Source organism: Dasypus novemcinctus, chromosome 17 (genome assembly GCF_030445035.2).
Source record: "Dasypus novemcinctus isolate mDasNov1 chromosome 17, mDasNov1.1.hap2, whole genome shotgun sequence".
NCBI classification, from domain to species: domain Eukaryota; kingdom Metazoa; phylum Chordata; class Mammalia; order Cingulata; family Dasypodidae; genus Dasypus; species Dasypus novemcinctus.
The window spans coordinates 31,619,777-31,632,039 of record NC_080689.1 but is presented as its reverse complement, the minus strand read 5'-3'; the positions used below and the strand labels follow the sequence as shown (position 1 = coordinate 31,632,039).

The 12,263-nt window shown below is 37.0% G+C and overlaps 1 protein-coding gene across 4 annotated transcripts in view; it reads left to right on the top strand.

Moving 5' to 3' along the window:
- Nucleotides 1–12,263, top strand: part of THADA (THADA armadillo repeat containing) — a 383,919-nt gene that overhangs the window by 78,914 nt on the left and 292,742 nt on the right. The gene's annotated exons all lie outside the window — the stretch shown is intronic.

Here is a 12,263-nt window from a genome sequence, read left to right as displayed (position 1 = left end):
AGCCACATTGTTTTAGTTATAAGTGGAGCCAGAAATCTCCACCTTTTGTTGGGGAAGTGGCAAGATTATATTGCAGAAGTGCATATGGGATGTAAGATATCATGATGGCCATCTTAAAATAAATGCAGTCTCTATAAGAACAAACTAAATGTGGATAATGGAGGTGACCAGGGAGTCCAAGATTGCTCCTTGGTTTAAGCCCTGATGACCAGATAAATGGAATTTGTGTTGACAAAGCCAAGTAAGCTAAAAGAAGATAGTGGTTTGAGATGAATCCAAGCGTTTGTTTAGGATGTGTTGAGTGTGAGATAGCATATCCTGGTGGAATAATCAAGTCAGCAGTTTGAGAAAGGGCATTAGTTTGGGTAATACAACAGAAACATGAATTTGTGAGTCATCTTCATAAACATCATAGTAGGATTGCAGTATTTAGGGGAGAATATAAAAGGAGAAAAGAGCAGAGGACCTTTGAAAAACTGTGGTTGAATGGTACAGTTTGAAGGCATTCCAAATAGATGGAAGGGGAAGGATTCGACAGACATTTCCTAAACTACTGTAAAAGTCTCACGGCTATCCCTGTTGGCTTATAACCAACCTGTTATGAGTTGTCAACTGTTGCTTTCAAACTAAGTGGAGACATTTCAAATCTGCTGAACAGAATGTTTTGTAGAGAATATCTTTACAATGTGTGTGGCTTCCTTTTGTTTGGTTTTTATTTTGAAAAGAAAACTTGTTTCTTTTGGACTCCTTTTGAAAGCTTTTTATAAGCTCTCTTAAGTTATGAAAAAATTGTTTAGGCATACAACATTTTAAAAGTTTGCAGAGAGAGAGCTGGGAATTCATGAAAATCCACTGAAATTGAGGCCAACTGCTGGCCACCTCTTGAACTACAGCTGTGTTAAGGAAGGAAGCACTTAAAGAGATTAATGGATAAATAACTGAAGAGTTAAACATGAGCCACATTTGTTTGAATTGGTTTTTAATAGGATTATTCAGAACGTCTTCAGATGTAAACTGACTTCACTATTAAACAATCATGGAAGAATAAAGAATGTGAGACACTATTCTTTTTTTCAGGGACTTTTTTTTTAAAGATTAATTTTTATTTATCTTTCTCCCCTTCCCTCCCATTGTCTGCTATCTGTCCATTCACTCTGTGTTCTTCTGCATCCACTTGCATTATCCAGTGGCACAGGGAAACGCTTCTCTTCTTTGTTACGTCGTCTTGCTGCTTCAGCTCTCAGTGTGTGCGGGGCCACTCCTGGGTGGGCTGTGCTTTTCTCATGCAGGGCGGCTCTCCTGTGGGGCGCACTCCTTGCGCGTGGAGCACCCCTATGTGGGGGCGCCCCTGTATGGCACAGCACTCCTTGTGCACGGCAGCAGTGCACATGGGCCAGCTTACCACACAGGTCAGGATGCCCTGGGGATCAAACCCTGGACCTCTGTATAGTAGACGATGCTCTATCAGTTTACCCACATCCGCTTCCCCTCAGGGACTCTTTTGAAGCAGCACTTGCATACACATACATACACAAAAATAATTTGAGTTAGTTTTCTAGAATGTGATTTTTTTATATGTGCATTCTATTTAGAATTTGATGAAAGATTCATGTTCTCATTTTAAAAAGCATCATTACTTGCCTATACATTATTATGACCTAAGCATATGATAGAGCTATGTACATTAAAGTCTAAACTTTTGGGAAACGGACTTTGGCCCAGTGGTTAGGGCGTCCGTCTACCATATGGGAGGTCCGCGGTTCAAACCCCAGGCCTCCTTGACCCATGTGGAGCTGGCCATGCGCAGTGCTGATGCGCGCAAGGAGTGCCGTGCCACGTAAGGGTGTCCCCCGCGTGCGGGAGCCCCACGTGCAAGGAGTGCGCCCGTGAGGAAAGCCGCCCAGCGTGAAAAAGAAAGTGCAGCCTGCCCAGGAATGGCGCCGCCCACACTTCCCGTGCCGCTGACGACAACAGAAGCGGACAAAGAAACAAGACACAGCAAATAGACACCAAGAACAGACAACCAGGGGAGGGGGGGAAATTAAATAAATAAATAAATCTTTAAAAAAAAAAAAAAAGTCTAAACTTTCTAAATTCTGTGCTTCTGATGAAATTATGACCTAAGCATATGATAGATCTATGTACATTAAAGTCTAAACTTTCTAAATTCTGTGCTTCTGATGAAATATATATTTGATTGCTCACTTTCTATAATCTTAGTATTTTAAGTCATTCTCTCAATGGAAATGAACAGTATTCTAAAATAGGGTGTTAAGTTGGGGAATCTAGACCAACTGTAAATTAAAGCTTCTATAAAGGGACAGAGTTGTTGACTACAGTGTAAATCTAGAAGGGAGGTTAGTGAGTACTTGATGTTGTCTTACTCTTTATATGTTTGAGTTGCTTTGCTTATTGGAATATAGCTTAACCTACAGATATTTATTGTAATAAATACATTCATTTTTGCCTTACTGGTCTGAAAAAATAGACTGCTGATATTTAACAGTTTTTGTAATAAAAAACTAGTGCTGACTCATGGATGCCAACCATTATATGGTGGATAGTGATTTAAATATGGATTTAAACTTTCAATAGTTACTTACTGCTACTGCCATTCATATTCAACAGAAAACCTCTAGTGGACAATTGAAATATAATAAAGAATAAATAATTTTCTTTACATTTCTGAAAAATGAAAGACCAGTTCTCCAGAGAGCTTGAAATTGGAAGAAGAAATACATGTAGAATGTAAAATGTCAGATTTAGGGGAAAAATCACTCAACTCTAAATGAAAGAAGACACAATTTTGTCTAAACTTTTATTCTCATTTCCTTTGACAAATGTGCCCAAAGAAGACATCTTTTATTTCTCACTGAAGTGTCTTATGAATTTTACTTGAAATATTAATAATTAATTAGAATAAGTAAGTGAAGATCTACTCTAGGAAGCCATTTCATTATTTATAGAGAGAAAATTCCTTTAAAACTCCCACTATATAGTAGATTAAAAGGCTTTGGGGAAAGCTAGAATGTCTAAATTTTAAAATTCTGAATCTTTGTGTCTTTGGTCTGTGATTTGCTAATGACCCTTGAATTTTTATTTTTATTTTAAAGATTACTTCTATAGTTAAATCAAATATTGCCTTCTTTCTGGAACTTTGAGCATTCATTTTTAAAGTCCTCATAATACTTTGTCATTTAGACAAACAGCAGGGGAATCTTGTTCTCAATGAGTAACCTCAATCCTAGCTTTATTAGTAAAGTGCCAGAGCTTCTTAATATTAATTTTATCCACTTCTTTGCCCTTCTTTCCATGGCCCTCTGATTGGTAATTCAGTTTAGATTTGGTCATTGTTTTAATTGCCTCTGCCTACAGCTGGAGATTCAAAATAGCCCCTGATGTTTTAGCTTGCAGTGAACTTCAGCAGTTTTGATGGTGATGAGATTGGTTAAGATGGCATCTGTTGATGGACAACTTTCTCACTGGATCTCATTTGGGCAAAATGTTTCAGGCTTAAAGTTTCTCCATTCTTCAGGGTTATGTTCCATTTTTAAAATGTGCACACACATGCACATAACCTCCCAGCACATCTGTCAGTGTTTAGTTTAATTTGAAATAATAAACACGAACCTTGAAATAATAAACATAATACTACACCAAAGAAAGAATTGAATGGAGTGGAGAGTTTAGCTTATAAAATAATTGGAGATTGGAAAATCTCTCAATTAGGAAAAATAACCATGCTGAAAGAGTTTGAGGAAATGAAGGTAACATTTCTCAATTAACAATAGTAATGTAACTAATCAGAACTCAACAAAAATGACTCTTGTGTTGCCATACCTAGGTGAATGGTTCTCTGGATGAAGCCATTGGAAAGCTGTTTATAGTCAGGGCACCTGATTTATCGGCACAAAATAGCCTAATGACCAATTAGTTGGGCATACAGCATATGTAATTTGATTTCAGTCTGCGGTTTTTATGCTTATCTTAGAATATTTATCCATTACAAGTGAGATTGCTCTGTGGATGGAAGTTGGACTAATCTGTTTATGGAACAATTATTTGCTTCAGTGATCTGCTCAAGCAACACAAAGGCCTGAATACCAGCTATGGCCAGGCCTCTTCATTTCTCTGTTACTTTTAGTAGGGACTCAGGCCATAACACTTGGCATAGGATAAACACACACACACACACAATCTCCTTGCCTCTTGCCTGTCAGCGCATGCGTGCACACACACACACACACACAAACACAATCTCCCTGCCTCTTGCCTGTCAGCCTTTCCTATTCTGACCCTTTCTTGACTGATGAACAGGAAAATCAGAATGGTCTCATTCCTCTCAATCTACCCACCTCCTCAACCCCCCCAACCCCCAGTTCCCTAACCACCACTTTCTCTGGAGTGTAGAGGAAAGAATACTGAGTTGCAAATTAGAGCCAAGTTCTACCCAACAACTTTGTTGACATAAGGAAAGCCATTTAACCTCTCTAGGCTGCTGTTTCCTCTTTGATAAAATAAGAAGGTTCAACTCTCTAAGGCTTCTTTTGCTACTGATTATATAATGCTGCTTTCTAGTTTCTTACTGGGAAAGTTTGGGGATTTTAGGGTATGAAAGATTAAGGGAAATTGTATACATTTTTAGTAAATTTTCTTTAGAAGTGGTAAACTGATCTCATGGGAATATTTTGTGGTTTTATAACATTTGATGTTAGTGAATTGTTTATGAAGAACCTTGAACCCCTTGTAAGAAAGTTACAATTTTATGAGGTACTCAGAGGCCAGGGATGCATTTTGTATTAATTTGACAAAGAGTGAAATGAAACAAAAGAGCCTTCAGACAAAGAGGATATCTGCTCTTTTAGTAGAAAGGCATTTGCTGATAGAAGCAGGATTTTGAAATTCCCTATGGCTGTGACTGGTGACTGCCTGGAGTTGGCACAAGGAACCAAGGACTGCTTCACTGGGAACCTTTCCCTTTTTCCTTGCTGACTTGTGATGAGAAACCAAAACAAATAATTAGGTTTGCTACATTATTCTGGGGAGCTTTACATGGTTCCATTTGTACCTGTCAATTTCTTCATTATCATAACACCAGCAATTTTGGAGTTTTGAGATCACTTCCTTAAAAAGTAATCTTTCCTTGCTGAGGAGTAGACAGAAGGTTCTTTGAATAGTTAGAACTCCAGGTTAGGCTATTGTGTTTTCACAGGAACAGTGACTTCACCATTAAGAAATCTTAAAGTACAGCCCCACTTTACTACACCTGGTTTTCGAATTGCCTGCCTATGTGAAGGTACAGCTAATGTACAGCAACTGGGACCCACACCACATGGCCCTTAATCATTCATCAAAATATTTCTTGAATATCTACTGTTTGCCAGGTACTGTGCTAGAGGAGCTCTCTTTGATAATTGATAGTATGATATGGTAGGGCAGAGTTGCTGTGATCCTGCATGAGGATCTAAGTCTCAAACATTCAACTTCTTGGAACTAAGAGAGGCTTGTGAAGACCTGACAATGAACTATGACTTATTTTGGGCCATTATGAGGTGTTTCAGGGACAGTCTTCAACAGGAGCTTCTGGTGCTTATATAGTTTAGGGCCATCATCTTCTGCATTTATAACAATAGCCCAGGTAGTAAAAGCTCATTGATTTTCAAAGGATTTTTATAATTATCATTTTATGGTAATTTGTAGATACTGAGAAATTAAATGATTTTTTCCATAGTCACAGAACTAGTGGGTGACAGAGCTGGCACTAGAACCCACATGTTTTTCTGGAACTTTATGCTATTTCAGAAATTACTAGTTCAAAAAAGTTTATTGGGAAGCAGATTAGGCTCACCAGATAGAGCGTCCACCCACCACATGGGAGGTCCAGGGTTCAAACCCAGGTCTTCCTGACCTGTGTGATGAGCTGGCCCACGCGCAGTGCTCATGCGCTCAAGGAATGCCGTGCCATGCAGGGGTGTGCCCCACATAGGGGAGTCCCACGCACAAGGAGTGCGCCCCATAAGGAGAGCTGCCCCGCACGAAAAAGTGCCGCCTGCCCAGGAGTGGCGCTGTGTGCACAGAGAGCTGGCTCAGCAAGATGACGCAGCAGAGAGACACAGATTCCTGGTGCTGCTGACAAGAATACAAGTAGACACAGAAGAACACACAATGCATGGACATAGTGAGCAGACAACTGAAAGGGGGGTGGGGAAGGGGAGAGAAATAAAAAATCTTAATATTTCTAAAAAAAGTTTATTGATCACCTGCTTTATATAAGGAATTGTGATAGGCAGGTGCTATAAAAGAGAGAAAGATTGGTAAAACATGGTCGTCGTCTTTTTTTTTTTTAAGATTTATTTATTTCTCCCCACCCCACCACGTCCATTTGTTGTACATTCTTCTGTGGGTCATTATTCCTAAAAGAGCTTCCTGCCTACCATTTTAATCTTTGGGTTTAGATAAGTAAATTATATAATCTCTTAGAAAGAGATTAAAGCCAAAGGGAGGTCTAGTCACTGGGATATCTATCCCAGCTGATGAGAGGACTGATTAATGCCATTAACAAAAAAAAAGCAAAGCAAGAAGGGTCTGATGAAAAGTAAAATAATGTTTTAGACATGTTGAATTTGAGGTGTTCTAGTAGGCTGTCTAGAAGGCTAGAAGACAGTTTGAAATACAGGTCAAGAGCTTAGGAGTGGGGTCAGATCTAAAGGTAGGGTGACCAGCCATCTGGGTTTGCCCGGGACTCTTGTTTTTTTAGCACTGAAAATGCTGCATGGTGGGGAACTTCAGTCCTGGGCCAACAGGAACAGAACAGTTGGTTCCTCTGGCTGGAGGTGTATTCTTGAGAGTTAACTAATTACACAGAGGAGGGAGAGTTAAAATCCTGGGTTGAAGGTTTCCTAGAGAGAGTTAATTAAAAAGGAAGATTATAACCTTGGATTAAATGTTATATCTATACTTAAAACTCAGAAACCTTGGTTATTTGCAACACAGTTTCTGCTTCATGTTCATGGCTGTACATATTTTCATGGCTGTAACACTGTACATGAACCTGAACATTATGCTTGGTTTTGCTCTTGAATCTTGGAAAAGTTTTGGAACAGAATTTAGTCGGTTTTGATAGGTTACTTGGAAATTTGAGTAGAATATATCATTGTGTGAGTACTATGACCTTTATATGTGAGAATTTGTTGAATGCATTTATACCTCTTTGAGGACACAAGGAGCTGAATTACCTACTGACTCAATGGTGGCACTTCTGTGATTAGAAAGTATAAATATTGTTTATACTTTCTTTTCCAGGTGCAATATCCTCTTTCTTTGTCAACCTGGTCTTTTAGAATGTCATGATCAACATAGTTGGTAATTTATAGGTCATTCATTTATTCAATAAATATTTACTGAGCTCTCTCTTGGATGCTAGGACCTGTTCTAGGTGGTGGGGATGGACAGGTGCCTAGGATAGAGAGTGTCTCTGATATCATGGAACTTATATATTAAGGAAAGGAGATAAATAGTAATAAGAAACTATCAGGTGGTAATACGTTTCTGATGTGATCAAATTTACTGGTAAGCTTAAAGTCTCTTTCCTTTTAAGGTAATATTTAAGCCAAGGCCTGAATGACAAGAAGCAGCAGTTTTCTGAGGAGGGGCTTTCCAAGCAATGGGATAACTAGTGCAAAAGCCCTTTGTGTATATAAAAACAAAATGGGGGGGCTGGGTGTAACTCGGTGGTTGAATGCCTACTTCCCATGTCCTGGGTTCAATCCCCAATACTTCCTTAAAAACAACAACAAAAACAAAAACCCAAAATGGTATTAGGTGAAGTTGAATGAAGTTGTTTAGATACGTAGGGCTTGGGGACCCAGGGGGAGGCATTTGTGTTTTTGTTCCCCCTGGAATCTTTTTTTCTGAGAGCTTTCAACCACATGAGTATAAAAGCAAAAGGTATCCTGGAAACTGTGCAAACATTAATATGTATGGACCCTAGTAAGTTGCTTTAAGATTATGAACAAATAAAGTACATATGTGTATATTAGGGAGTTGCATTGAAGAGTAGAGGGGGAAGATGGAACAAAGGAGAAACAACATGATTGTGTAAATTAAATGGAGATAAGCTTTCTGTTCCCAGAAATCATACTTACCCTCTCCAAGCTGCCTTTATCCTACTCTAACCCTTTTCCTACCTGTACTTGGAACTTTAGATCAGTTTGTTCAGCATCATCAATAGATGATTTTAGAATAGTGTATGGACAACCATGTACTTGGGAAGTAAACACGTTATTTTGCATTGTAGTTCTTTTTTTTTCTTTAAACCTGAAGTATAAGGGCATAGCTCTCCTATCCCAGTTCAAAGGCAGGAATCGTAATTGCTTTTTATGTTCTGGGCAGCTAACACTTTGATTTATAAAACCTTGGATGTGAGTGAGTTTTTGAGAAAAATGGAATTCTCGTAACAGATTTGGAAGTGATTCTAAAATCAGATTATCTTTTTGCCTTCTTTTCCTGAAAGCCTCACATTTTTAAAAAAATTACATATTTTTCAGTTTCCTCTGTTTTTGTCTGTATAAAAGAGTAAAATTTTAGGTCTTTGTACTGTGTATCAGATCAGTACTAATTATTCCTCCCTTGATTGCCTGAGTATCATTTACTCAGATAGGTGTTACTTAGTGTTTTTAAGTATCTGAAGTATGTTATTCTTTATAGCCAGGCTAAGAGTTTGTTGTTAAGATAATTATTTATTGCTATTGTCATTCAGAAAATGGTAATGATAGATCATGTTGAGCTTGAGTAAGCACATATTATTTGCTCATTGTCTAGGTTAGGGACAAATTCTGGTTTTGTCCCTAAAACAAGCTCTTTGGTTTTTCTTTTTGCATTATCCAGAATTATTCAAAGTGGTTGACAAATGAAAAATAAGGGAAAAGAAATAAGGAACCATGTAAGGTACAAGTTTGACAATTAGCAAATAAGTAGCTTTGCTTTTGTTTTTATATTTCTTCACCCAATAACTTATTAATTGGACTGAATTTTCATTTGGACTTGCTCTTAAACCTGACAAAATGCAAGTCTCTGTTTATGGGGAAGGGCAGGAATTTTCTGCCTTTTTGTGCTAAGAGTTCTTAATGTTACCAGCTTGGTAATTTTTATTTGAGGAATAAAGATTTTGGTGGAGGCTTAACCCTTACTCATTAGAGGATGGAATTTCATGGAGATACATGATTAGTGTCCTGGTGATCTTGGTTTTGATATTCTTCTGGGAATTTTGCTTCATGTATTGGCTTTAAATGTACTTTATGTTTAAATGTAAAATTAGTTGCTTTGTGTTTGCAGTTGAAATAATACCTTTAAGCCAGTGGTGAATCATTCGGTTAATATAAGAAAACAGTTTATTAAATGTAATAAATTTCCCAAACTGCCCAAGGGAGTTGGAGGACCTCCAGAAATGAGTTAATTCCAAGTCAGTTAGCAGTGGGTTATCCACTGCATGGGTTTTCTGCAGGATATTTTAGTTCTCCAGCTAACTTCCCATCCGTAGTACACAGACCCTGATGGTTGATGATGATGACTTGAAATCAATCTGAATGGTAATCTGAATAAAACATGATTAGGAAGATAGCTTTTAACAAAACAGTATATTCTTTTTTAAAAATTATTTATTTTTTGTACAATATACTCTGTATACATTCCAAAGCTACATGAAAACACTTTCGGAATTATGTGTAATTTGGAATTATTATTATACTTCTCCATTCCCAGGGTTAAGCAAAGTGCCAAGCAACTACTAGGTACTCTGTAGATTTTTAAAAAAAATGAATGAATGGAACTCACCAAAGCAAACAATAGAGAACTAATAATTCCTTTAATATGAGTCAGATTAAGGCAAATGTGTAACTGAGCATTTTAGGACAGTCACCTAGAAGTAATGCCTTCTTATTAAGCAAGGGCTTTGCTGTCAATCTATATATTTTAATTCTCCCTCAGACATTTAGTAGCAGTGCCAAAATACAGAGAATACTGAAACATTCGCTTAGACACAAACAAGCTTTTAAAATCTTAGCATTCTTGCCAAGTTTATTTCAGATTTAAGAAGAATAAAATGTTACTCTCTCTCTCTTTTCTTTTTTTTTAGGTACTGGGGCCTAGGTCTTGAACCTGGGACCTTGTATGTGGGAAGCTGGGGGTTAAACCACTGAACCACATCAGCTCCCCATGTTAGATAGATACTCTTGAAGCCTTCTGTGTACTTAACTCCAATCCTATTTCTCTTTCTCTTTCCACAGAAGTAATCACCATCTAGTATTTAGAGTTTATTAATCCCATGAATATTTTTATGATATTCCTATGTAATAGGTTTATAAACAATATGTAATATTGTTTGCATGTTTTAAGCTTTATATAAATAGTATTGTGTTTATGTAACATTTTCCTTTGTTTTATTCATTACATATTTTCAGGAGTTAGGTCAAGATTTGGTTAACAGTCAAGAGCCATTGTAAGTTCAAGGGCAGTCAAGGGAGGGTGACACATGGTGAGGTAGCCAGCTCTGATCCCAGACTTGCCTGTCTCCTTGATCAGTTGGCTTTGCTAGAACCTTGGTGTAGCAAGCTCAGATTGGCCCAGAAAGAACTAACCTACAGTACTGGGGAGTGCTACCAAACTAGTGTTTGTTGTACTGTATTTCAATGCACTTGATAGGAAGAACAAGGAAATAAGAAAATACTTCTTATCTCCTGCAGTTCCTTTCTCCCCTTGGTTTTTCAAACACAGTAAATCCCTACAGGAGACTATTGAAACCTCAACATTGTTCTTAGGATATGTACATGGTAGCGCCAAGTGTTCAAAGAAGATAAGGTATATAACCTACACTCATGTGTTCAGCAAATAGCTTGATAGACTGATGGACGGGTAGATAGAATCATATGGCAAATGTCGCAAATTATTACAATTCATAGGTCTGGGTACCTGGGGAGTAGAAGTATGCTGGAGTTCTCTGTATGGGGTTTGTGTTAATTTTGTAAAACCTGTAAGTTCGAAAAGTCTTTCAAAATAAAAAGTTATAAAAAACAAACAAACCAGTAAATTCCATAGCTATTATTTTTATTCCTGTGCAATTCAGAATGCAGCTCTAAAAATTATAAACTCTTTATTCCTTGTTCACAGTGCCATGGGCACATCCTAGAAATAATTATTTGGTGCCTTCTAAGATCTAGAACATGTTTGCATTTTCCCTATTATTGGAAAATACCTTTTTTAAGTTTGGTTTGTTCAAATCAGGATCTAAACAAGGATACACGTTGCATTTGCTTGTAATTTCTTTGGATTTCTCTTAATCTGGTGGTTCAGATTTTTGATTCCTGGCTTTGGTGGCTAAAGGAGAGTGGTAGGAAGAAGTAAGGATGTCCTGTTGGATATGTAATGCTGAAAGGAAACCTTTAAAGTTATAGAACATACTGGCATTGTGGAGATTGTAATATTTATGGCTGAAATAATATTTAGGCCCATGTCAAACTTTTAAAAATGCTTACTTTAAAGTAGTATATATATATATATATTTTGTTCTGTGTGAGATGCACAACTAGATTTGAAGTGTTATCTGGAATGCTTAGTGAGAAACAAGTTTCACCAAATTAGAGTAAAGAAAAAAATGTCAAATATATTTATAAGAGATAAAGTTCTCATGCAAATTGAAAATCAGTTACCTTTCTGTAGAATGTGTTACTCAATTTAAAAAGAGACCCCTTCTCCTTTGGATTTTAGGTTTTTGTTTCTATATATTAATTTAAGCTAAATCCAGTTACTATCTTCCTAAAATAATTGTGTCTACCTATCACCGAAGATTCTACTTCCTAGGAAAATGTTATATAGTCTTGTAGGGCATAAATTTAAAAATTAAAATATAATCTAATTGTTTGAAAGTAGCCTAAGGTAATACTTACTGTAATAGAGCATTAGCTCACTGATATTAATATTCATAAAAACTGGAAACATTTATGCTTCTTACCAGATAATCTGCTTTCCTAAGTCTCCATAGGATCTATTTGAAAATTTTATTTGTGGTATGCCAAATTTTGAGAGATGAAGATGATTTGTAAAAATACAATTTAAAATGAGTTTTCTTTGAGTATGTATATTATCTCTATTAATGTAGAACATAAATTACAGTAAACTATAAAGTTATGGTCTTTTTGTGGGAAATCTTGAGTCTTGTAGTGTAAAACATGAACTTACTTTAGGACATTTTGAATGTGAATGCAGGCCTA